The 27,800-nt window shown below is 41.3% G+C and overlaps 1 protein-coding gene and 1 pseudogene across 2 annotated transcripts in view; one reads left to right on the top strand and one right to left on the bottom strand.

The window, feature by feature from the left end:
- The window catches only part of FNDC3B (fibronectin type III domain containing 3B), a 339,247-nt gene extending 331,907 nt beyond the window's left edge, over positions 1–7,340 (bottom strand). The window contains exon 1 of one of the 2 annotated variants that reach the window (XM_046002797.1): positions 7,184–7,340. The gene's annotated coding sequence lies outside the window, so the exon portion shown is untranslated. Of the gene's footprint in view, positions 1–6,260; positions 6,494–7,183 lie in introns of those variants that run through there. The other variant, XM_046002798.1, reaches the window with a different exon arrangement.
- A 6,439-nt stretch (positions 7,341–13,779) lies between these two features.
- Positions 13,780–13,873, top strand: LOC123941101 (annotated as a pseudogene).
- Positions 13,874–27,800: the final 13,927 nt, after the last annotated feature.

Below are 27,800 nucleotides of genomic sequence, written 5' to 3' on the forward strand. Positions count from 1 at the left end.
AGGAGAAACCAGCTTCAACCCCTATTGCAGTTTTACATTGTTTTTACAACTGATTTTTCCAAAGTGCTTAATAGTAGCTTGTTCTCCTAATTTGGAAATTATTTCCTCTTATGATCTATTTAAACTTCTGTTAACAGTAAAACCTTTTCATATAGAATAGGAAACCAAACTTTATCCTAGGCTTGCCTGGGTAATTGCAAATTCCTAATTAGTTACATCAAAAACAATGGAGTTATTTTTAATGAAGACCCCTCTTTCACCAGTTACAGAGAAGCTAAGTCCCTCAAGAATAAATTAAATCACGCTATTTCCTGGGATTTCAGAGTCTTCAATTACTTCTCAAATTTACATTTGCTCATGTATAAAGACAATTTTCTAGTTATTTCAACAGAAAGCTCTTCATAATTGAAGACCATGAGTTGGTATCAAGCTAACAGTTCAAGCAAACTTTTCTGATTGGCTGCCTTTATAAAAATCTTCATCTTCCAGAGTTAAAACAAGGATGTATCAGAAGGCTTAAATTTGAATATAAATTTAGTTTTAAACATAGCCTGTAAGTGCTGCAATTTTAACACTTCTCAAATTTCAGAAAGGATTAAAGAGTTGAAGTTGCCACCATCCTGCCCTAGGAGTTTGGTGGCAGACACCGTTCTCTACACAACATTCCAAAAATACAAACAGAATACCCTGTACGTTAATAAAAAATGCTTTGCATTTGCCCCCAAAAAGTCAGAATAGAGTAGAATATCCCATTAACAAAGAGTCTAGCCTAGAACTCAAGAAATGCTTTCTGAGGCAGTAAGTGAATGAAATAAAATTAAATACCATCTCACTAAAACCTTCTCCCTCCAGTTATTTAAAACTGACAAGCAGTTGTCAAGATATCAAAGAAACAGAACATTAGGAGCCAATGCCTGAAACAACAGTGAGCACTGCCAACAAGGGCATCTCATCAGCCGAGGGCACTGAAAATTACAATCCAGGAGTTACAGAATGCTAGACTTGCGTATCTCAAATAGGGGCAAACAGAAAAGATTTGAAGATGGATTCACTTTCAAAATGAGACACACCCCCACACTACCTTACCTGATTTACATCTGGTAGCCTAAAAAGCTTCCTGTCCCCCGTGCCCTCGCCAACACCCCATCTTTTTGGTCCACAGAGACTGATCCTAGACGGTAAAACTGCAACATCAACAATTCCCCTCCAGATAAGCTCGTGAATAGGGACGAGCCTCTCCTGAGCTCTACCTTGCAAAGCCCCAAAGCAGCATCAGGTCATCTGCCCAGCAAGCCTGTGCTTGACTTCTACAGAGACCTGCCTAATGACGATGCAAGTACTTTCTGCCTTGCTGAAGCACTAACACCATACCATACCTCATATTCTTTTAATTATTTATTTATTTGACAGAGAGAGAGAGAGCGCCTGCCAGAGTGTGCGGAGGGATGGAGAAGGAAAGAAAAACTTTAGCAGACTAATCACGGACCACAGAGCCCCATGTGGGGCTTGATGTCAAGACTCCTAAGATCTTGACCTGAGCTGAAACCAAGAGTCGCACACTTAACCAACTGTGCCACCCAGGGGCCCCACCATACTTTATATTTTAAGGCAAAAAAAGGTGGGTGGGTGTGTGTGTGTGTGTGTGTGTGTGTGTGTATACACACACATACATATACATATATATAAGCGTATAGTATATATATACATATATATCCCTGTATTACATATATGTGTGTGTGTATCAGTATATGTACAGATATATCTATCTCCCTATATTCAAAGTAAACTAAAGAATAAAGCTTCTCCTCAAGCACTTGGGCATATTCCCAACAGCCACAGGATGAGAAATAAGGTTTGCGTGAAAATGTCTTTTACCACAAAAAACTCTCATTTAATGGATTAACCTCATTAATGTGAAAAAATGGCAATTATGACTTCTAAAATGGAAACACACGTAAGGTGCAAAGTTCCCTGGACCTGAAAATATTCTTTTTCCCCCCATTCTCAGCTGTAATTACTGGAAACTCAAATAATAGGCTTACCTGGTAATACACAATGACTAAAGCCTTATGCCTCTATCATTCAGTATTGAAAGTTCCTCTAAAAGACTGCATTTTTCCCCTTGATCTCAAGAAAAACCCCAAATCAAGCAGACTGTCATGTCCACGTCAGCAATGCTAGCCAGCTATCAGCTACATCTAAGGAAAAACTTGCCCAAAACATGGAGCTGGAACGACTTATGTACAGTACAATTTTTGAGGTCACAAATCAACTATTTGATCAGAATAAGGAGAAAATGAACACAGCAATATAAAGCTTTAAGCTTTATTTACTCATCAAAAAGGGAAAAAAAATAATTTTTCAAACTGTCCACATGCAATTTGGAGGTCTCTAAAAATATGCAAAGTAATGTAACAGGAACAGCTATTCTGGAATATAAGGGACTACGGAGTTTGTGTAAGGCTTTACCAAACACTTTTCCATACACTGACTCATTAATTCCTTGGACAACCATTTGGCAGAAAAAAAAAAAAAAAAAGGCATGGATGAGCTATTTCCTCTTGATAATAGAATCGGGAAATCCAAACTGAGAGAGGTTCAGAAGTTGATCAAAAATACACAGTTAAAAAGTAAAGTCGGTCCATGGCAGAGTAGATTCTGATTTCAAACTGATGCTCAGAGACAGCCCTCATCAGACATTTAAGATTTCTAATCTTTGCCCATTATCTGTCCATCTCTCAACATCTTTTGTCTTTTAATATTTTAGTAAGTCTCTCACTTGTATTAAACGCCTTGACGTTAGACAAATGGAACCAGGTATCATAAGTTAAATGGTGGTTCCCATATTGGTCACACTCATGAGAGCACTGTAATCCTATTTGTAACGTGGTCTTTATCCTGGTTCCTTGAAAATAACTATGCTCCCAAGGGTCAGGAATGGGTATGAAAAGGGTGTTTCAGCTATCTCAACAGTGTCATTAACTAATGACTCACCTGTAATTGAACTGACAAGTTTGAAAAAGCTGGAGGCCATGCAATTCACCTAACACTAAAATAATATAGATCAATTTAAAGCTGATTTACAAGTCTAGGTCTTTCAGGATCAAATAATGCTCTAGCACCAGGATCATGAACTGTAATTAATCCTGGGAAGTACAGTAACTATGAAAGGCACAACAGATTCAGATATATTTATACTGAACCTGGAAGTTACTTCTTTAAAAATCCTAATAAAAAGATTACTTTATCATTTGTTTTTTCCTGAAAGTAGTATGCCCTCCCTCCTCCAAAAAGTATTCAGTTACTGGACATTTATAGATAGAATCCAGATAAGTGCTTACTTTAACAGGAGCTGAAATCTTCACTATTTCATACAAAATAATGAAAGTTGCTGCAATTCCTCCTATCAGATGAATTCTAAAGCTCAACAAAGATAAATTCAACTTACTAATCAGAAAACTACTTGACCGTTTGCCACCAAGAGTATTTATGGCTGCTTGTTTTCCTCTTAGATATATTCTTCCCCATTCACAGATGAAATATAGTATTTTACAGCTGAATTTATTCTTTGGTAGTAAAGCAACGATTTTAATTCTTCGGATTAATTCTACAAAGTTAATGATGGTTTCACCTTTTTATTTACCTGACATGACATCATATGAAAAGAATCACCCAGTGAAAAGGTAAACATGGTTATATTATCAGGTCTTTTTTTTTTTTTTTAACCCCCATCAGTGATTTTTCATAGTGCCTCCTATTTACACTCTTTCATTATACTAAAATAACCAACAAGCTCTGCTTTTTCAGCTGTTACTACAAACGATTAGTTCAACCAAACAAAAAAATGTCATTTAAATTTTTGTCCGTCCATCAGTTTAAACTATGTTATGTAAGCATTTTTTTTTTTAATGTGCTTATTTTACCCACTCCAGGTTTAAAAGCAAAACTGAGGTATAGCTGACTCAGCATTTAAATTCTACTGGAAGGCTGGATCTAAGCATCTTCTGGTGGTAAGAAAGAACACTGACCTAAATCTAAAAAGCAGTATGATCCTGTTAAACACAAACATATTTGAGAGTCAAAAAGTTCTACACTGTGACTTCCAATACGGTAACCAGTAGCCACAAGTCACAGTTTAAAATAATTAAAAAGGAATACAATTTTTTTAAAAAGTAAATAAAATGTAAAATGGAGTTCCTCGGTTGCACTAGGCACATTTCAAAGGCATAACAGCTAACAGGCCTTGTGGCTGCCATACTGGAAAGTACAGCTACAGAGCCATTTCCACCACCAAAGAAAACCCTACTGGTAGCAAAGTGATTTCACAGAAGTTAAATTCTTGTGAACCTCAACACCATTGTCTGTAAAATGTCCATAACATCACATATTTTTAAAGACTGTTATTACAATTTTAATGAGATGATATATAAAAAAGCACAGTACACAGAGCTTACACATTAGATATTCAAAGAAGAGGAGTTATTAATACAATCCTGGATTAGACTTTAGGCAACGATGGAAACCCTGGACAAGTCACTTTCCCCCATGAGCCTCATTTTCCTAAACTGAAAAGTTTAAGAAGTTCTTTTGGCTAATATCTAAGGACACTATCAAATTCTACCATGTTAAATGAAGTGTTAAGCAAAAGGGGCACAATCTCTTCCTGAATAAATTACTACCTAGGCTCCTACAGTCTCCTAACCAATCCGAAGCATTCTTCCAAAAATCCCAGAAGACTGGCTCTCCAAAAGTCCACAGTGTGATGTGGGCTATTTATAAAGTCTGTCTTAAAAGGTTACCGGAATATCCTTCTGAAACTGTATATACTGTAATTAGAAATCACAACCCCTATTCCACGATGGTATCTTGCACTTTTCACATCTCTTTTAAAATGAACACTATCTTTACAGACAAGTTTTTCTTTCTTAGTATTTAAACCAGAACACTTTAAAAGCACATGAGTTTGAGAACTTTTTAATGATTTTTTTTAACCAACTATACCTCATTCTTACTCAGTCTGTGGGTGACCCTCAAGTGTCTAAAAAAAGTGAGAATTACACCTTCATGGGTGAGGTCCCCTTGCAGCGTCAGAAACATGCCCAAAGACTTTACTCTAGTTAACAGTTGCTCCGCGGGGAATGAGGAAATTGACTGAATGCTAGGTCCACAAAGCCTGCTTCCAATGAGTGGAAATCAAGAGCCCCCACATAGGGCACAAAACCAGGGCCACTGACTGCCTTGAGGTATAAGCCTCTTCTCCCGCCTGTCCAGGACCCGAGTCACAGCTTTAAATTGCAGAGTGGAAGAGCAACTCAGACAGTAGAAATCAGAACAGAGCGGTGCATTTTTTGCCCCAAGGCCTGTAGCCTCAAAAAAAAAAAAAAAAAAAAAAAAAAAAAGTGTTATTCCAGAGCAGATTCCTTTTCTTCCGGGTCTGTCTGCTCCCTCTGACTCTTTGCCCACAACCGCGGTGCCTCCCCTTTCCCAATGCCCCACCTCTCTCTCCACTCTTCCAAAAAAAAAAAAAGGAAAAAAAAAGTGGCTTATTCCTCTCCCTTAGTTTTCTCCAGCAGGGCCTGGAAACTGGAGGAAATTCAAATCAAATTAGCCGCACATTAAAAAATAAACGGATAAGCAAATCAAAGGGTGCCCACCCAACAAAAGATCTCTCCCGTTCCAAAATATGATTAAGCCTGGGTGTGAGAAGGGGAGGGAGACTAGAAACCGACAGGGATGGAGAGATAAACGTGTGGGTTTGGGGCCTCAGCGTCGGCCCATCGCGGCCAAATTCCAATTTTTTTTTTTTTTCAAGGAAATGCTCGGCTGAAGAGAAAATAAAAAGTTGTAACTTTTAAGGAAGTCAGCAAACGGCAATGTCTGGATAATATGCCACTGCTTCACTCCGTCTGGGATGGCAGGGTGGGAGTTGGGATTCGAAAAGCTCCAACTCCAAATCACACACTCCTGGAAGCCTCCCCGCCAAGGACGCCGCCAGGCGGCCCAGCCCCGTCTCCCGGGACACCCGGCCCTGGGGCTTGGGCTCCCACGGGACGCCCGAACCCGGACCTTTGGGAAAGTTCGCGGGCACAGCCCGAGGCCCCACTTTCCTCCCAGGGTGACAAGCCCTTCCCACGCCGGCCGGCCCCCGCCCCGCCGCGGGCACCAGACAGTCCGCGCGGCCCCTCCCGGCCGCCTCCAGGCGCGGATTCCGCCGCCCGCCCCACCCCCGGCCGGGGCGCCCCTCGGGGTGACCGACTGACCGGAGCTCGCTGGCCCACACACCGGGTCGCCCGCTCCTTCCCGCCGCGCCCCGCTCCCCCGCCCGATCTTCCAGCCGCTGGTCTCGCCGAGTCCGGCCGGGGCCGCCGGTTACCGCCCCCAGCCCGGGGGGAGCCCGGGGGGCAGGACGGAGAGGGAGGACGTGGCGCGCACGGAGGTGGCCAGCGGCGGGGCGGGGAGTGTCCTGGAGAGGCCCGGCCGGGGGCAGGGGGCCGGCACGGCTCCCGGGGCTGTGGGCCCGGACTCTCCCAGCGAGCATCCCGGGGTCTGAGGTCCCGGACCGCCCCCGCCCGGCGCGGAGAGGCGGCCCCAACTTCCAGCCCCACTTCGCACGCCCGCCCTCCTCCCTCCACCATATGGAAATCTACAGCCTCTGAAAGTGACACGTCGAAGATTCCTCGGCCTCTCCGCCCGCCCTCCCCCTCCCGGGCAGCGTTCTTGCCGCGGAGATTCCGGGAGGGGGAGCGGATTCCTCGGACAGAATCTGCTGGGAAGGATGGGGAGGGCGGCGGGGGGAGGGAGAGCCCGGGAGCCACTGCCCAGATTTTTTTTCATCAAGAAGAATCTACCCGCTTCTTTCCCTCCTCCAAGCCCAGGCAAGCTTGGGGGGGGGGGGCGGGAGGGGGAGACGGGCGGGGGGCCGGAGCCCAGCAAGATGCGGCCCCAAAGCGGAGGCCAACCCCCTCCCGGGCCCCATGTTCCCGGGGTGCCCAGGCGAACGCGGGGTGCCCCAGCAGTGTGGCGCCAAGTTTTCCCCGGGAAGCCCGGCGCGCCAGGAGCGCTCCGGGACGAGAGATCGCACTCCCGCGGACTCGGTCCGGCCGGGGCTTTCCAGCGCGCGGGACCTGGCGGCCGAGGCGTGGGGTCCCGGTCCCCTCCAGTCTCCGGATCCTGCACGCCTTACCTTCCCTCGGGCTGAAACGCGGGGCTCCGGGCGCGCCACACACCAGGTTGCCCACGCCTTCCCAGCCGGCAGCCCCGAAGATCCCCGCTGTCCCCTCCGCTGCTCCCGCCGCCGCCGCCGCTCTCCTCCTCCTCCGGCCGCCGCCGCCGCTCAAATAACTACCAGGAGGGTTTGATGGGGGATTCCGCCATGTCAATGATGTCGGGACCACATGGGGATTTGGGGCCCGCCCACTGCCGTAAACTACAGAGTAAAACCGCCGCCAAAAAAAAGTCTCACGTTTCCCAGGACTGTGGGCGAGCCTCCTTTGCTCCCAGGCCTGCACAGCTGAGGAGAAACTCTCTTTGATTCAGCCAGACTAAAGAAGTCTGAGGCTTAGGGGAACTAGCAGCTTCTAAAAAACGAGGGCTGCATGTTCTGCAAAAGATCGCCAAACACCAATATAAATGCAGTGTTTGCTGAGTAATAGAGCTAAGACTGACGTTTTTTCATTTACATATCTTTTTTAAATTCCCACAACCTTGTGAGCTATTTTGTCACTCGCTTTGTCTATTCCCCACAGCACTTGTTCATACAACTAACGTAGCGTGAGCAGATTTTATGACACCAAAGTCAAAATGTCTATTTCCCCCTTTCGGTACCCAGTATGAACTCACAGGGCAGAAACTGGTCTGTACTCGTATCTTTATTTTTGTGCTGTCAAACATAGCATCGTGCATAATATGATTCACTAGATAACTGTTAAGCTTATAGTAGTTAAAGGTAATGGATTCCTGTTGTAGAGGCTCAAAATGGTTAACAGGCTGCACCCTATCCCACCCCTCAAATCATTCAGGGGGCAAGAAGGCAGAAGTTCTCCCACAGAGGCCCCTTCTCTTCTTAGCTTCCGGGTATCCTAAATAATTCCATGCAGCATCAACTGTTGGTCACAAAGCAGTACTCAGTAGTGACTGGAGGCAATGCATTACTTTCATTGACTTAAAAAGAACAATCATCAGATAAAGTTATTGTACATAGTACTATATTAAAGCCAGAAAAACATACAAGAATACTGAGATGAAAAAGGTTTAAGAGCTGTTATAGCACTCAGATCTTAGCTCAGACATGTAGAGAGATGGAACTGGCATCACAATTGCCCGTTGGAGAAGGGAAGGGGTGTGGGGCAAGGAGAAGGGAGAAGAAAGAAAGAAGATGTGTCCAGATTTCATGTTAATGAGTTTTCTTGAACCTGGCAGAGAACCGAAATTTCAGGGCAAGCAACTAGCCTGAGGCTTCTCAATTTCTCTTGTCTACTTTTAAGCACCTTTGCCAAGCCTGTCCTTCCACACTTGAATCTAACCTTGTGTCCTCTGAAGTTTGCCAGTTTATCTACTCATTTGGATTCTTCCACATACTTTACAATTAATTCATTCAACAAACATATATAAAGGTTACTTTATTCAGAGCACAATGCTAGGTGGATGCTGGGGATACAAAAATGAACAAGACCCAATCAAGTGGAGGACATAAACAGTAGTTTCAGAGAAATGTGAGAAGAACTGAAAAGAATTATGAGCTTCTGGGGAAAAGAGCTATGAGACTATGTGGGGCGGGAGGGAGTGCTTTTAGCTGGAGCTCAAAGAGGAGGAAATAATCCCAGGATAAGGAAGAGACAGAGTAAGAGCATGCACAGAAGGACAAAGGAGTGCTTCGAAGTCTTGAGAGTTCAGTGGGGCTGAAGGGCATAGCTCTAAGCGAAGCTGGAGAAGCTGAGGTGGGAGCTGGGGAGCCACTGCTTTTCCTTTTTTTCCCCTTCCCATGCAGGACTATCACCCAGGACTGGAATCATGTTTTAGAAAGATGGCGTCATGGTGCCTGGGTGGCGCAGTCACTTTAGTGTTGTCTGCCTTCAGCTCAGGTCAGGATTCCAACGTTCTGGAAGCAAGTCCCACATCCGGGTTCTTTGCTCAGCAGGGAGCCTGCTTCTCCCTCTCCCTGCCACTCCCCCAGTTCATGCTCTCTCTCTCTCTCTGACAAATAAATAAAATCTTTTTTAAAAATAATAATAAAATAAGTAAATAAAAAATAGAAAGATGGCTTCAAGAGCCCCTTTGGAGACATTTAATGAAAGAAGCCCATTAGGACGGAGGGCCTTATTTGCCTGCACTCAACTATTATCCCACACAGCTCCAAAATCAAATTTAAATTCCAAAAAGAAAGGAGCTATTTCCCAATATTCCTTTTTTTTGGTCCTAAATCAGCAAATGCTTAAATCTTATTTCTTTTTGCACACTCCTGATTCCCTCCAGATTTCAGTTATTTCTACCTACTTCTTCCAGTAGACTGATCTTGTCTACTGAAGAAGAATTAATGTAAACAAAAATGCCTTAAAATTTTAAATGTATGTTCATATATGTGATCTCAGTGTTTCATTTATTTTCTTATCCTAATACCTTACACCTTTTGGGGCACAGCCCAGAAACCACAATAAATGCTTGCAAAATGAGAGGAAGCACGGTGTAGTGCAAAGAGCACAGAAATTATCATCAGACAAAAGCCAGGGATGTTGGGCAAGTTATTAAAGTTCTCTGAGTCCTCTGTTAAGTAAACATTTAAATAAACATTTATTTGTTAAATGGTGATATTGCCTTCTGTTCAGGTCCTGAGAATTAAAAGCCTCAAACAGCTGAGATGCAGGTGTAAATAAATAGCAGTTCTCTTTTTTTTTTTTTTTTAAAGATTTATTTATTTGACAGAGAGAAATCACAAGAGAGGCAGGCAGAGAGAGAGGAAGGGAAGCAGGCTCCCCGCTGAGCAGAGAGCCCGATGCGGGACTCGATCCCAGGACCCCGAGATCATGACCCGAGCTGAAGGCAGCGGCCTAACCCACTGAGCCACCCAGGCGCCCCAATAGCAGTTCTCTTTGAATGAATGAATGAAAATGTCTTTCCTGGAGGGAATTGAGAGAACAGAAATTGGAAAATTCAAGGAAAAAGATGGGACCTTTGAGAGGTCTCTCAACTACACGTTGAAGGATTTAAATTTAATGCAATGAGGTTATAGAGGCATGGAGTGATTGAAGTAGGTTTCAAAGCTGACTGTTCTGGAAGCAGGATGTAGAACAAGCTGTCTCATCAGAAAGGCTGAACCCAGCCTGGTGGGAGATGATAGGTTTAAGCCAGAGTGATGGTCTGCAAACAGCAAGGAGGGCCTCCATAAGAGGCAGCGAGTCACACCGTATGGTCTTGGTAACCCAAATCACGAGCCACCAGCGGTCTTAAATTGTGAAACCATAGTCATAACTTTGCTCCTAAGGCACTTTAGGATTTGCTCAAATACAAAAATTAACATCCAAATGAAGATGCCTGGAAGTTGAGGTGTGTAACAAAATATAGACCTGTAAGCCTTTCCACTTTCTGTGCAATCAATGTGGGCCGAGTATATTAAAACAAACAAACAAACAAACAAACAAAACCTCAAAGTGAAACTTCCTGATTTCAAATACCTTATAACAAAAGAAATGCAATTTTAACATATCAGAAAGCATTGAGTTTTAAAGCTAGCACTAAAAAAATCTCAAACCATTAAACCTCTGAATACTTCTCTAAGTCTAAAATGTTTAAGTTTGAACTTCTCAGAGATCACTACGGCCGGTAATACGTGGTATCTGGAAGACCTAGCCAGGTTCTCAGTCTCAATATCCTTCCTTCCTTTCTTTGCCCATAGTTAGGGTTGCTAGATTCTTGCAAGCAAGTTCAGCCTTGCCTCTAATCTTGAAACCCAATCTTGACCTTAGATAGAGGGCATTAACTCTTTGCATTTACTTCTTGTTCCGTTGTCCTGAGCCAGATCTGATACCAGCTTCAATATGAGCATTGACAAAAAGCCAATTAATCCTGTTTTGAAGAGGGTTCAGAATTTACTAGAATACTAACTAGAGTAAAGGACAGCCAGTTCAGTCAACAACACAATCTAAGAGCAACCAGTCAAGGCAGTGGGTTCACCTTCTTCACTATTGTTCAAGGCAAGACAAGGGCAAATTGTAGTTCGAGATATATATATATATATTTTTTATATATATATATATATATATATTTTTTTTTTTTAAAGTCATTTCAAACAAGAATATCCATCCCACAGTTGTCAGAAGTCATCCAGGTAGAAGCTGTATGGTGACCAGGGCTCAGAAAATCACAGGGCTGATAGGGAGCTAAAGGTTTTTGGCCTGCTCTTCCTCCCAAAGCAGAATCTTTGTTCCCGTGTCCACCACAGCTAAGCACCCAGCCCAGCCGGAACACCACAAGGAAGAGGGAAACGTTTCTTGCTGAGACAGCCTTTTATCAGCAACTCCAGATCTACACCAAGTCCAGACACCTGCCTCCTGGCAACTTTCCCCCAGTGGTCCTGTTTCTGCCCTCTGGAGGCAGACAAAGTAATAACAGCCGCCTGCCACATGACTTCCTTTCCAAAGAACTGACCATCCTGGTCACACGCTCCCTGAAGACTCTCCCCGGATAAACATCTCGGATGTGCTGAATTCTTATCTCATCACATGGCTTCCAGATCTCTCTCCTTCCTTGTCTTCTGCCACCTCTGGGGGCCTACTGGTTCAACATCTCTGAAAGGTGGGTATCCATATTCTGTTCATGCTTCGGGCAGCATCAGAACCCAAGCCCAGAGTGGTACCCTTTCCAGCTTCAATTTGGACAAAACGCTGTGTCATTGCAAGTCCAATGAAAAAGTGCTGATTTCCTTAGCTGCCTCCCCATCCTACTAAATCATGTTTCCTCTTCCAGAAAAAGTGGTCAATCTGGGTGTATTAGGAATGCAATTGATTTCATCTTACTTAATTTTAATTAATGTTAATTGGTTGTCTATTTAATGTTATTAAATTTTATTTGTAAGTTGTTTTTTTTCTCACATTCCAACCTATCAGGAATTTTCTGGACATTGAGTCTGTCAGCAAACAACCTTTTTCGGCTTTGTGACATTGTTAAGTATGATAAGCATGCTTTCCATGTTGCCATCCAAGTCACTAACAAAAAGGCAAAACAAGACAAGACTACCATTAGTAATTTTTCCCCAATTGGAGGTAAATTTGAGGTAATGTTTTTTATGTTTTTTAAAGAGCTCTGACTGTCCATCCCCCTGACTTACCTGAACCACACCACCACAGAGTGGCAGGTCTGATTTTCTTCATAGTCATTGTTAGCACTCTGGCCGCTCTCACACCTGATTTACTCACTTGGTCACTTCCTCTTCCTAAGAGGTTGAGCGCTCTGTGTGAGACCTGAGTCTCTTCTTAATGACTGTGCTAAATATTGTCTTTCTCAAACAAATTCAAATTCTGCCCTGAATAGAAATACATGTGGATACGGATACAAGTATAGAGATCGATGTAATATGTCTTTCACAGAGAAAGGAAGCCAAAAAAAAAAAAAAAGAAAGAAAGAAAGAAAGTCTTTAGCTTAGCTACATGCTTAGATACAAACCATTCTGATCAAGGAAAGATTCTGAAATTTGACCAGGAAGCAATGAGTTGAAAACAAGAGTAAACTTGCTACAAAGGCAACTGTCCATTCTGTTTTTGAAGGGCAGGGTATTATATTTGAAATCACTTCTAGACTTTTCTGTAGTTACCACAATATTTCTTTTAGTTCTTGGAAACATACCCTTTCGTATATTACGTTCTCTGTGTCTCAGACCTCACTAGTGTGGGGGTTACATTTTGGTCACATTAATACTAATAAACACCCTTTCTCTGATTCTGGCAGCCACCATTATTGTAGGGTTTCTCACTCCCTTTGTGTTCTTCCCAGTTCTTTCTAGAAGTTTCCTGGGAATTAATGAGCAAGTTCTTCAGCTGGTTCAGTAACTTGTTGACCCAGCCAGGGCAGCTAATATCATACCTGCCTCTGTGCTGAGCTTCCTGCTGTTGCCAGAATTTGGACAGTGCACCCCAGTTACCCCATAAGGCCAGCACCACACACCCACTTCCTTTCCCTGGACAAACTCCGCTTTACTGGTCACCAAATAGAGGTTCTTTGGCTCCCAATACCTCAAAGTCTATAACTTTCTTAACACTCTGTTTCCATGCATCTGGCTTTTGTAGATTCTACATACAGGTGATCTGACTTATTTCACTTCACAGAATGCCCTCAAGGTCCAACCATGTCGCAAACAGTGAGATTTCCTTCTTTCTGATGGTTGAATAATATTCCATTATCTTGATGAAGAAACAGGCTTCCTTTATTTAACAATGAGAATAAGGTAATTTATGGAGGTTCCTTTTTTCCTTCGTTGCTCAAAAAGTCAAGATAAATTTTGTTCTCAATTACAGCAATTATCCTTAGCCTGGAATTTCTGGTAAGACCATTCTTCCTCTCGTTTTATTACATACCTCATATTCATTTAATCTTTATTTTAACGAACCTATCTTATGTCTGTTTTATTATATGCTGTTCTATCCTTATGGGAGGTAGGTATATTATTTAGAATTCTTTGGCTTCAAGTGACAGGAAACCAACTCAAACTACATTGAAGGAAAAAAAATATTGGGTTTAGAATGAAATAGCTTTTTCTAAACTCAGTTTAAAATTCCCAAACCAGACACTTAAGCAACACAGGTACTAAAATTGGAACAATACGGAGATTAGCACAGCCCCCCTGCATAAGGATGACAGACAAATCCGTGAAGCATTCCTAAATAAATAAATAAATAGAAGTTTTAAAAATTCCTGAACCAAAATAATACTAATACAAGTGAAACTAACCGTAATTATTTTTTAATTCCATAGTTTATAATGATGGATCAACAAATACATTGTTTATGCTTCTTAGGATACAGTAATATTCTTCCAATTAATTTTCATAGATTAACAAACAATATTTTCTGTCCAGCTGTATGATAAATATGTTAAGGAAGACTGAATAAGTTTATCCCTCTCCTTAAAGAATTTGTAATTTAAGTTACATCATCACACATTGAGAAATAAATGCACAGCTTGATCAAGTACTGTATTTGATTAATTGGAGTTTTCCAGAGAAACCGATCCAGTAGAATAGATAGGTAAGTAGGTAGGTAGGTAGATAAAAAGATTGAGAGAGGAAAAAAAAGAGATTTGTTTTCAGAAATTGGCTCATGTGACTATGAGAGGAGCTGGCAGGAGACCTAGGAAAGAGCTGATGTTGCAGCTCGAGTCTGAAAGCAATGTGAAGGCAGACTCTTCCCTTGGATGTGTCAGCCATCTTTTCTTTCAAGCCTTCAATTGATTGGATGAGGCCCATCCACATTATAAAGAATAATCTCTTTTACTCAAAGTCAGCTGATTTAAACATTCAATCATCTGAAAAATACCTTCACAATGACATCTAGACTGGTGTTTGACCAAATGGTTGGGTATTGAGGCATAGCTAAGTTGGAAAATAAAAGTAATCATCACATGTACATTAAGAGCAACTAGACTGAGAGTATAATTGATATCCTGTCAGTCTTAGTTTATTCCAATATGTCTAGCACTGCTTTGCAAATAACAGATGCTTAATAAATATTTGTTGAATCTATTTTATTATCTCTACCACAAGAGCCAAGCTAAAATTCTTTTTTGTGAGTTCTCTGAGTTCATTAAGATCCCAGGTGGGGTTGCCTGGTTGCCTCCGTTGGTAGAGCATTCAACTCCTGATCTCTGGGTTGTGAGTTCAAGTGCCGTGTTAAATATAGAGATGACTTAAAAATAAATAAATAAATAAAATTTTAGGAAAAAAAACAACCTCGGGCAGAAATTTATTTTTACATATCCTACATAGGACTTAGTGTACTCATCCAATCTGAGGATCTGAGTCCCTCATCCATTCTGGAAAATTCTCAGTCATTATTACTACAAATATTGTCTCTCCTCCATTAGCTCTATTTTCTTTGGAATTTTCCCCCCCTTTGGAATTTTTATTAGGTAAATGTAAGATCTTAATCTCTCATGTATTTCTTTCTTTGTCTCTTTTTGTTGTCTCCCATAAATCTTCTTAAATCTATCTTCTAGTTCACTAATTCCCCCTTCATCTGTGTCTACTTTTCTCTTTAACTTGCATACTGAGCTTTCAATTTTATGATTATATTTTCTCAAAGGATTAAACATAGAATTACCACATGACCCAGCAATTCTTCTCTTAGTTATATATTCAAGAGAAATGAAAATGTATGTCCATATAAAAAGTTGTACACAAATGTTCATAGTAGCATTCTTCATAATAAGAAAAATGTGGAAAGTATTCAGAGGTCAGTCAACTGATGAAGTGATAAGTAAAAGACAGTATATCCAAACAATAGAATATTACTTAGCAATAAAAAAGAAACAATGTACTGGTATACAGAGCTATTATATCAATAAGCCTTAAAAGGATTATGCAAAGTGAAAGAAACCCATTATATAAGCCATATGTTGTACTATTCCATTTATACAAAATGTCCAGAATAAGCAAATATAGAGAAAGAAAGTAAATTAGTGGTCGGCTAAGGCTGGCAGGGTTCAAAGAGTCTGAGGGGTAATGGCTAAGGGAGTAAGTTTGTTCGTGGAGTAATGAGAATGCTCTAAAATTAATTATGTTGATGAATGCCCAACTCTGTGAATAGATTAAAAACCACTGAATTGTACACTTCAAACCACTGAATTGTGTATTCTATGATATGTTAAGGTTCCTTAAGAAAATAAGATACTATCTCAATAAAGCTTTAGAAGAATAAGATACTTTTCAATCATGACACAGAAGAACTTTTTTTTTCCAAACTCAAATATGCATTAGACTTTACTGCTGTTGTTGTATTTTATCCAGCATTTCTCACTCTTTATGGTAGATTTTCAGCATTAGCTTTGTCCACTGCTTTCGCAGAAGTGAAAATCTCTACAACTAATATATACTTTTATTATTACCATTTCATAGATGAGAGATCAGAGGTATGGAAAACTTAAGGAATTTTCCTTACATCGTGCACCTAGATGGTGGCATTTCTAGGATTTAAATCTAATAAAATCTTTAAATCCAGCCATGAGCTCTAATGACTATATTTGGTATTTTCCTATTATAATATTGATCAATAACTATGCCCATTATCTAGTGTTATGATTTAGTACTAAAGTACCCAAGTCTGTGGTAAAGGAAATGAGAGATAATATTAACTTTACTCTTCAGCTGGTGTCCCTCCTGGCAGCAAAATGCGTGCTGTAGTTCTGGACTTCATAGCTCTATATCACATCCTCCAAAGACAGAGACTTTTCCAGTAAGTCTGGAGAGAAAGCAAGGAAGTGCCTCTTTCCAAGAATCCCTAATAAATGAATTCTAGCACCTCACTGGCTCTAAGTAGGTTATGTATCAACCCTTTAAACTAATCACAGTGATTTGAGCAAAAGAAAAAGAAGATAGTGATTGCTTTTAAACCAATCTGGGCCAGGGCGTCTGGGTGGCTCGGTCAGTTAAGCCTCTGTCTTCAGTTCAGGTTATGAACCCAGGATCCTGGGATAGAACCCTGCATGGGGCTCCCTGCTCAGTGGGGAGCCTGCTTCTCCCTCTGCCTGCTGCTCTCTCTCTCTCTCTCTTTCTGACAGAAAAATAAATAAGATCTTAAGGGGAAAAAAAAAAAAAACCAGTAACAATCTGGTCCTACCTCTAGAGCTCTGAATAGAGCTCTGAATCCCACCAAAACCAGTGACAAAAATAGGGGAGGAGAAAAGATATCTGGTAAATTTCCCAGAAGTGGAGGAATGAGTATTTCGTAGCAAAGGACATTAGGGAAGGAGGGAGATTAGGGAGGGCGTTCCAGTAATAGATTAGCAAAGGAAGAGAGAAGTGAACATGATAGAATGTTGAAAACGGCATGGAGTATATTTTTTATTGTTATAATACAGGAACATTTTCCATGTGAAGAGCCAAGCTAAACTTTTTTTCCTGATTTTTTTTTTCTTTCTAAAGCAAATAGATTTTGCTCTAAGACCAAAAACGTGCTTCAGATCCCCAGTCTCTGGGATGACATCCTTGATGGGCGGCAATCAGACTCTCCTCTCCACACTCCGTGAAAATGGACTTCTAACCAAGGCCTCCCAGAGGCTGGGAGAGGTTCAAGCACCGGAGCCTTAGCCAACAGGGAGCAGGAGCGGAAGCTCACCCTCTGCAAAGTGTTCTCCCGGAGCATCAGCCTTCCATGAAAGTAGGGGAAACGGCGGGAAAGACGAGCCCGCGTGTCCATTGTGTTTACAGCAGTGCTGCGATCTTGTGAGCCAAAGAACAAAAAGGGAGCCAGAATGGGGGACCTTTCTAAGGCAATCCTTTCCTTGCCGGCTCATGGTGTGCCTCCTGCCGCTAGCTCAGGCTTGTCCTCAGCCTTGTACCATCTGATGGTAGTCTGAGCATGTTTTCATCTGTTAAGGATTTGGGTAGAGTAAAAATTAAGGAACCGAAAAACGGGTTACAGAAGTTGTGGGATCTTTTATATATTTACATCGAACACATAAATGCCTTGCATACTCACGAAGATGCCTGTGTTATGGAGCAGGCAGCCTCTGCCTTTACTGCATCCATCCACAACGCCCTTCTCAAAGCCCCCGGGCCTTGACTGCACTACCTGATGCTACACGTTCTCCTTGTTTTCTCCCCATCTTCGTATCATTTAATCATTCAATAAACATGTATTGAGGTTCTGCTCATCGTGCACTGGGCACTGCGCTCTGGATAAAAGCAGTGAACAAGAGAGACAGTGCCCTGCCCTCATGGATCAATTTTTCTTGCCTGGCACTCAACACCTTCTCTTGCAACACTCAGATGTTCAAGGGCGGAGAGCAGCCCTGCATCCCCCAGGGCCTGGCACAGACACTATTATAGATGGTCCCTAAATAGTGATGAATGGAACTGAAATTTTTGTGTGCCATTATTAACAGCAGGAACCCTTGTGTAGAACTCTTAGTTTAATTTCGTTTATTTGCTAAAAGTCATGAACAAAAGGACTAACGCCTTTTTAACATCTTGGTTCCAGGTCATTAAAGAAATGAAAATGGGGGGCGCCTGGGTGGCTCAGTGGGTTAAGTCACTGCCTTCGGCTCAGGTCGTGATCTCAGGGTCCTGGGATCGAGTCCCGCATCGGGCTCTCTGCTCGGCTGCGAGCCTGCTTCCCTCTCTCTCCCTGCCTGCCTCTCTGCCTACTTGTGATCTCTCTGTGTCAAATAAATAAATAAAATCTTTAAAAAAAAAAAAAAGAAAGAAATGAAAATGGGTTGAATTTGCGGACTATTCAAAGAATTGTTAGCACTTATCCATTTGACATTGTGCACATTGTATTTGATTTAAAGATAAAATTGAAATTCGGTACGAAAATTTACATAACTACTAAGGGAAATACTACTCATGACTTTTTTTGTTTATTTATTTAAGCCATCGCTATAGCCAACGTGGGGCTTGAACTCATGACCCAAGATGAAGAGTTCCAAGCTTATCTGACTAAGCCAGCCAGGTGCTCCACTGTTCATGATTGAAGTAGTATCAAGACTTACTTTATATTTTTCCTTAAACTTTTACTAAACATTATCCTTTTTAAAATTGTTGTGCTTTTTCCTATGTGATTATACGTCCTCAAAGGAATATGTTCAAACAATATAAAGGTATATTGTATGTTGCAAAAATATATAACGTATAATCAATATATTACACAAGTGGGACATTACATCTATTCTTAGAAGTAAACAATCTAATTTCTTAACTCCTTCCAAAGCTGTTTCACTCTTATACTTCAATCAATCAAGTCTGTTTCTTTCCTGATGTCACACTCAAAGCCAAATCTATTTTCTATTACAGTCTGTAGTTCTAACTTGACCTTGTCTCCCTTGATGTTTCGCAATGCATATGTTGGTTAAAAACGCAAGAGAGGGGACGTCTGGGTGGCTCGGAGGGTTAAGCTTTTACCTTTGGCTCTGGGCATGATCCCAGGGTCCTTGGATCAAGCCCTGCATGGGACTCTCGGTTCAGTAGGAAGCCTGCTTCCCCTCTCTCTCTGCCTGCCTCTCTGACTACTTGTGATCTCTCTTTCTCTGTCAAATAAATAAATAAAATCTTTTAAAAAAATGCAAGAGAGGTTGTTTTGCCTAAAATATCTGAAAAGTTGATTTAATTCTTGGTTGTTTGATAAACAACAGAGAGGTCTTAACTTTCATCCCTTATACATCCATACTTTAACTTAACTTTTTCTCCCTCCACTCAATATTCACATCTACATCTCTGTTATATAATTTTACCTTTTGTCATATTATAAGTTTCTTCTAAGCTGCATTTTATGAGGTGCCTGGCTGGCTCAGTTGGAAGAGTGTCTGACTCTTGATCTTGACTATGTGAATTCGAGCACCACGTTGGGTGTAGAGATTACTTAATAAATAAATAAATAAAGTATGGGGTGCCTGGCTGGCTCAGTCAGTTAAGCATCCAACTCTTGATTTTAGCTCAGGTCATGATCTCAGGGTCATGAGACTGAGCTTCACATTGGGCTCCTCCCTGGCGGTGGAGTCTGCTTAAGATTCTCCTCTCCCTCTGCCCCTCCCCCCCACCTCATGCACACTCTCTCTCACTCTCTCTTTAAAAAAAAAAAAAAAAGTCAGTAAACTAAACTAAATAAATAGAACACTGTTTTTTAAATTTCATGAACTTCTTACTGAGTATTACCTACTAATTCCCACCACTGACCTTGCCATATCTGGGCTTATCAGTCACTTCTACTTTGCATTTTTTTCTGTAATTAATAGTTTACATCAATTTTACATCAATTTTAAAGTATTTTGGCAAAGCCATACGAGTGGACTAATTTCACACAGAGTAAATAGATATTTATGCTGGGCAATTGCTATTTCTCCCACCATCATATACCATACTGCCTAAAATTTTATAAATAAAAACTTACTGCTTCAGGCTGGTATTCACCTATTTCTGCTATTTTCTCTCCCTCTTTTAAAAATATTTTATTTATTTATTTGAAAGAGAGAGAGAGAGAGAGAGAGAGGGAGAAGTAGGCTCCCTGCAGAGCAAGGAGCCTGATATGGGACTCAATCCCAGGACCCTGAGATCATGATCTGAGCCCAACACAGATGCTTAACCAACTGAGTCACCCAGGTGCCCCTCTGCTATTTTCTCTTAAAATGCAAGTAATCTAAGGAAGTATACTGCACTGGAAACCAAAACCGAAGTGAGAATATTCATATGGTATCAGGTAAAAGAATAGCTCAATCAGAAAAATTCTGAGTGCAATAAAAGATAAGAGCTATAGTTTTGCCTGATGAAGAAGGCAAGGGAAGGGGATAGGAAGAACAATACTACCTAATTCCTGGTAATTTAAGGTTTCCCTGGTTTTTAATTTAAGATTTTCTGCAGTGAAGTTAGTTTTGCCCACTTGGTATTGGCAATGTAGAGTACTGCAATGGCTCTATGTCTAGGGGAGATGAGACCTGTCCTCGCTTTCTTTCTTCCTTTCTTTCTTGCAACAAATATTTATTGAATGCCTACTTTGTGCCTCTTCTAGGCACTGAGGATACAATGATAAAACAGACAAACATTCTTGTACTTGTGGAGCTTACATTATAACAAGGAGAAGATAGACAATAAACGATAAACATAATGAATAAGTAAATGATATACTATATTAGAAGTTGATATGTTCTGAAAGAAAAAGTAAAGAAGAATGTGATTAGAGAAATCAGGTGCCATTGGGATATAAATGGGAGTATTTTCAATAAGAAGATTGGTATAGAGTCATTGAGAAGATGCCTTTCAAATAAAAGAGATGGAATTAACTGTAAGTATATCTAGAGGAAGGTTGTTTCAGGCAAGGAAAGAGCCAGTGAAAGACCAGAAGGTGGGGAGGTTCCTGGCTTGTCTAAGCAATAGCAGGGAGGTCAATATATTCAGAGGGCAGCAAGCAAGGGATAGAGTAGTAGAAGTCAAGTTTGGGGCAAATGGAGGCCAAATGGGGGGAGGGTTCTTTAAACACTACCTGAGTGAAATGGGGAGTTAACACAAGGTTTGGAATGGAGCACAAGAATGGCAAGAACAGGGGCAACTGGTTGACTCAGTCACTAGAGCATGGGACTCTCAATCTCAGGGTTTTGAGTTCAAGCTCCACATTGGGTATAAAGTTTACTTTGAAAAAATAAAAAGAGTGGCAAGAACTGATTAGGTTTAAAGGGATCTCTTTGGCTACTGATTGAGAGTAGACGATTGGGAGAAAGAGCAGAAACAGGGAAACCATTCAGGAGACTACTGCAATAATCTAGGAGGGACGCGCGCGAGTGTGGTAGATGGAAAGGTGGTAGGATTTCGTATTTATCCCGAAGATGGAGCAAACAAGGTTTGTTGACAGAGTAGATATTGGGGTGTAAAAGAAAGGAAGATAAGGATGAGTGCAAGGTTTTTGGTGTGAGCAGTTGGCAGAATGATGCCATGAACCAAGACAGGGAGGGCTGTGGGAGGAACAGGACTGGAGACAAAACAAGAGTTCAGTTTGGGGCATGTTGAGTATAAGACACCTATTAGACATACCTATTTCTGGGGCGCCTGGGTGGCCCAGTGGGTTAAGCCTCTGCCTTCAGCTCAGGTCATGATCTCAGGGTCCTGGGATCGAGCCCCACGTCGGGCTCTCTGCTCAGCGGGGAGCCTGCTTCCTCCTCTCTCTCTGCCTGTCTCTCTGCCTACTTGTGATCTCTCTCTGTCAAATAAATAAATCTTTAAAAAAAAAAAAAGACATACCTATTTCTGAATGTAATTGGTTATCTGATTTGAGGGAAGCCACTTAACCTCTCGAGCCTTTATCTGTAAAGTAAGAAATTTGGACTAGAAGAACTGCAAAGTCTCTCCAACATTTTTTTGATTCTAAGTTTTACTTGGATGTGTTGTTTTTGTGCTGATATACACAATCACTTGTATGTGTCCTCACAGACTACATTTTATTTTTTGTAATTTGAAATAGGGTGGTCAAGGTAAGCCTTATTGAAAATGTGACTTGGAAACAAAGAAGTTAGCCATGAAGGTATCTAGAAAGGAAAGTTCTAGGCGGAGAAAAGCACCATGCAAGGACACTGAGGTAAGAGTAAGCCTGTTCAAGCAATTGCTCAGTTTGATAAGGATGGGTTAAATACTCGGCACACAGTTGACTGATAAAACCCACAAGGAGAGCAAAATGTCTTTAATGAGGCATAAAAAAAGACATTAAAAGTTTTAAAGGATTTAAAATCTAGTGGAATACCATAGAGCTTTCAAAAAACAGTTTGACGATCTAAGCATAAATGAATCAGAAACATAAGATCTACTTTTCCCCCTTAAATTGCTATAAAAAAATTTCAGACAAAATTCTTGGCAAATATGCTTCAGATTTTTTTAACCTTTCCCTCCTCTTCAAGAGAAAAAGCCTAAATTTTCAAATTTCAGTTTTGATAAACAGTCCCAAATTTAGCAATAATGAAATAATTTATTTTTAAAGAAATAAGGCCAATCAGATCAATAATTTTCTAGGGTAACTAGAAAAATAATACAAATCACAAAACAGTGAACTTTCCAGTTACATGAAATCCTTTTAGATAACAGTTAGGAGTTTAAAAATTACAGGCAAGGGAGATTCCTCATGAAACTAGCCAAATCTTTTCTGGTATTTTCCAGGATTCTTACATTTCCAAAGATTTTTGGTAAGCCAAGTATATTCTTTTTTTTTAAAGATTTTTATTATTTATTATTTATTTGACAGACAGAGATCACAAGTAGGCAGAGAGGCAGACAGGGAGAGAGGGGGAAGCAGGCTCCCTGCTGAGCAGAGAGCCCGATGCGGGACTCGATCCCAGGACCCTGAGATCATGACCTGAGCCGAAGGCAGAGGCCTTCTGAGCCACTCACTGAGCCACTCAGGCTTCCCCCAAGTATATTCTTTTTTTTTTTTTTTTCCCTTACTCCCCTGATCGAACGCTGTTGATGGTTAACACAAACCTGGCCAAACTGGGAGAGATCGTTCATTAACTTAGATGGAACATGGCTTCCTGGAGCTGAAATCATTGAAGTCTAAGTGAGCAAAGAACAGAGAGGACAGTGGGCCAGGTGAAAGACTGGCAGCGGGTGGAGTGCAGGGAATGTGAGCGGAAGATAGCTATAATGCAGTAAGGTAGATTAGAAGCCTCAGATTGTGGTCCTGTGTAACCACAACAAGGGAAAACCCTTACAGAGTGCTTGCTGTAGGGTAGGGAATGTATATTACATGTATGTAACAGTATCTTTCATTCTGACAAGTGAAATATGTAGCAACTGGCCACAGGGTCTTTAATGTGAAAGGTATTCAAGCTACCTCCTACCTTCTAAGGTTGCAAAGAAGAGTTTCACTGCCGGTCTATTCTCCTCCCCCAGCTCTACCCCCACCCTCTTCACAGATAACTTATTCATTCTGTCAAGAAGCCTCTAAGATCTTCCTCTTTGGGGAGCCCGGATGGCTCAGTTGGTTGAATGTTGGACTCCTCCTTTCAGCTTAGATTGTGATCTCTGGGTCATCAGACTGAGCCCCGCATCAGGCTCCTCACTGGGCATGGACCCTGCTTAAGATTCTCTCTCTTCCTCTCCCTCTGCCCCTTCCCTGCTCTCTCTCTTTCTCTCTTAAAAAAAAAAAAAATTCCCTCATTTATCCTTGGGTAAACAATAACAGAAAATACTTAATGAGTGCTTACTACGTGAGTGCAGGGAAATATTCAAAGCATTTCACATATAGTAACGCATGTAGTCATCATAGCAACATTTAGAAACTATTACGATCCCAATACTTTATTTTGCAAGTGGGAAAACTGAGAGCAGTTAAATAATCTACATGTAACTGAGCCAGGATAGCTGTTCAGGAGAAAAGAACACGGGAGAAAACAAACAAAATGTAAATACTGTTTTAAAGATACTCTTTAAAAGTATCTTTACTTTTAAAGTATTGCAGGAAATTTGAGAAGAGAGATCCTTGCAAGGAGGACGGGCTGCTTAGATACTGGTATCCTGATGTGTGCAACCAAGGAAACCAGCTGAAAGAAATTCTATGGGCCCAATGCAGGGAGACTATCCCCTGGTAGATTCCCTCTCTTTTCTTCTAAAACCTACTTAAGAGCAAACGAAATCTTGCCCGTGGCTTGTGTGCCTGCCATGATTTGGGTCCCTATACACCTTTCCACTATACACACTCACATTTTTGTTTGTTTTGTTCTGCTTGCCCTTTTAGTACCCTCCCTAGGTGTAGGGAATTCACCACCCCTCCAGGTCTTGCCTCCCTGCGTGAGCCAACCAGCTTTTCCAGCTCTGCTTTTATCAAGAGTAGAAAGGACATCAGATGTGAATGGCTGAAGAACTGGAAATGTTTAACCGGCAGAAGAGAGCAAAAGAGAAGATTTTGGTGGGGAGAGGCTGGTGAAGGAAGCCATTGATAGAGACCTCTCCAAATATTTGGAGAGCCGGCACATGAAAGAAGGCTGTGGCTTAAAGCAGAAACTAGGGGTGGGTGTGGGGGAGGAAACGTGGGGGAGAAAGAACAGGATAGCCAAGTGGGTGAGGGAAACAACTCATGCATTCTCCAAAATGGTTGCCTTCTTCACAAGTTTTCTAAAAATCAACTTTCTCAATAAAAATGCATCCAAGCAGTTCATTCTCAGGGATTTTAACAAATGAAAACACCCAGGTAACTACTGTAATCAGGATACAGGATGGGGTGCCTGGGTGGCTCAGTGGGTTAAGCCTCTGCCTTTGGCTCAGGTCATGATTCCAGGGTCCTGGGATCGAGCCCCACATCAGGCTCTCTACTCAGTGGGGAGTCTTCTCCCCTCTCTCTCTGCCTGCCTCTCTGCCTACCTGTGATTTCTCTCTGTCAAATAAGTAAATAAAATCTTAAAAAAAAAAAAAACCAGGACGTTCCTATCACCCCACAAAATTCCCTTTTCCTCTGTGTCCATCTCCTGCTGCTGCCCGCAGCCCTAGCCTGCCATTGACGTGATTTTGGTTGCTACATCTAGAATTTCCTATAAACGTCATCCTACATTTTATGTGTGGTTTCTTTCCCTGGACATGGTTTTGGAGATTCATCATTGTCGTAGCATGGATCAGTTGTTCATGTGTAGTTACTACTCAGTGGTGGTCTACTAAATCGATCAAGTTTGTTTATCCATTCATTTGTTGGTGGACATTTGGCCTGTTTCCAAATTTTTGTTATCTTGAAGCTGCTATGACCATTCATGTACAAATGCTTTTGTGGACATCTGTCTTCACTCCTCTTGGGTAAACACTTAAGAATGAGATTGTTAGGTTACATAGACTGTGCACATTTCACTTTTTTTTTTTTTTAAAGATTTTATTTATTTATTTGACAGACAGAGGTCACAAGTAGACAGAGAGGCAGGCAGAGAGAAAGGAGGAAGCAGGCTCCCTGCTGAGCAGAGAGCCCGATGTGGGGCTTGATCCAAGGACCCTGAGATCATGACCCGAGCCGAAGGCAGAGGCTTAACCCACTGAGCCACCCAGGCGCCCCCACATTCCACTTTTTAAGAAACTGTCATCTTTGCCAAAATGGGTGTGCTATCTCACATTCCTACCAGCAACATATGAGATTTCCTATTGCTCCACACCCCTGCCAACATTTAGCATTGTCAATCTTCAAATTGGGGCCCTTCTCATAGGCCTGTCATGGTAGATTGTCACAGCTGTAATTTGTACTCCTCTAATGATTTTGGATGTTGAACATTTTTTCATGTCGGAGGAGGTATATTTTGAATATGGTGTATAAGATTCATACCTTTGCAACTAGAAATACAATTGTTCTGGGTACCTGGGTGGCTCAGTGGGTTAAACCTCTGCCTTCGGTTCAGGTCATGATCTCAGGGTCCTGGGATTGAGCCCCACATTGGGCTCACTGCTTAGCAGGGAGCCTGCTTCCTCCTCTCTCTCTCTGCCGGCTTCTCTGCCTACTTGTGATCTCTGTCTGTCAAATAAATAAATAAAATCTTAAAAAAAAAAGAAAAAAGAAATACAATTGTTCCATCATTGTTTGTTGAAAATACAATTATTTCATTACTAAATTATCTTGGTACATCTTTGTCAAAAATCAAATGGTCTTGTATATGTGAGTCTATCTTTGGACTCTTCATTCTGTTCCATTGATCTCTCTGTCTGTTCTTATCTTGGCACCGTAATCTCAATTAATGTAGCTTTATAGTAAATCGTGAGATGGTAAGTCTCTTCCAACTTTGTTCTTCTTTTTCAAAATTGTATTTCTTGTTTTAGATTTTTTTGCTTTCCATATAGAATTTATAATCAGCTATTCAATTTTTTTTCAGCTATTCAATTTCTAAACAAAAAGGTTTTGGGGTTTTGATCAGCATTGCCTTGGGTCTACAGTTAAGTTTGAGGAAAATTGGCATCTTAACAATAAATAGTATTGAACATAGTACAGCCCTCTAATTCTGGAGGCCTTCACATTTTCTGAGTAGTCTTTCGTAGTTTTCAGTGTATAAGTCTAGTACATTTTTTATTAAAATTTTCCTGATGTATGTTTTTTTTTATAAATTTTTTTTTAAAAAGATTTTATTTATTTATTTGACAGACAGAGATCACAAGTAGGCAGAGAGGCAGGCAGAGAGAGAGGAGGAAGCAGGCTCCCTGCGGAGCAGAGAGCCCGATGCGGAGCTCGATCCCAGGACCCTGAGATCATGACCTGAGCCGAAGGCAGCGGCTTAATCCACTGAGCCACCCAGGCGCCCCGTATGTTTTTGAGGCTGTTGCAAATGGTATTTAAAATTTTCACTTTCTTTTTTTTTTTTTAAGATTTTATTTATTTAACAGAGAGAGAAATCACAAGTAGGCAGAGAGGCAGGTAGAGAGAGAGGAGTAAGCAGGCTCCCTGCAGGGCAGACAGCCTGATGCGGGGCTTGATCCCAGGACCCTGAGATCATGACCTGAGCCGAAGGCAGTGGCTTAATCCACTGAGCCACCCAGGCGCCCCTAAATTTTCACTTTCTTTTTTTTTTTTTTAAAAGATTTTATTTATTTATTTGACAGAGAGAGATCACAAGTAGACAGAGAGGCAGGCAGAGAGAGAGAGGGGGAAGCAGGCTCGCCGCTGAGCGGAGAGCCCGATGTGGGACTCGATCCCAGGACCCTGAGATCATGACCTGAGCAGAAGGCAGCGGCCTAACCCACTGAGCCACCCAGGCGCCCTAAATTTTCACTTTCTAATTGTTTGCTGCTAATATAACAATTTTTTATGCAGATATTGTTTCTTGTAATATTGTTAAACACACTTATTAAATCAAGTAGTGTTTTTGGAGATATATTCAACTTTTCTATGTACATGATCATGTTCTCTGTGAGTAAATACAGTTTTACTCCTCTCTTTGCCATCTATATGCCTTTTATTTCTTTTTCTTACTTTACTGATTAGGACTCCCAGGTCAGTGCTGATAGAAGTAAAAGGAGAAATATCCTTGCTTCTTACCCAAATTAAGGGAAAAGCATTCAGTGTTTCCACCATTCAGTGTGATGTCCCCAATGAAGATAGCAGCTATAGAGATGTTCTTTTTTCAAGTTGTGGAAGTTTCTGTTGTTCTTATTTGTATTAAATTTTGCCAAA

This window comes from Meles meles, chromosome 4 (assembly GCF_922984935.1).
Source record: "Meles meles chromosome 4, mMelMel3.1 paternal haplotype, whole genome shotgun sequence".
In the NCBI taxonomy this organism is placed as follows: domain Eukaryota; kingdom Metazoa; phylum Chordata; class Mammalia; order Carnivora; family Mustelidae; genus Meles; species Meles meles.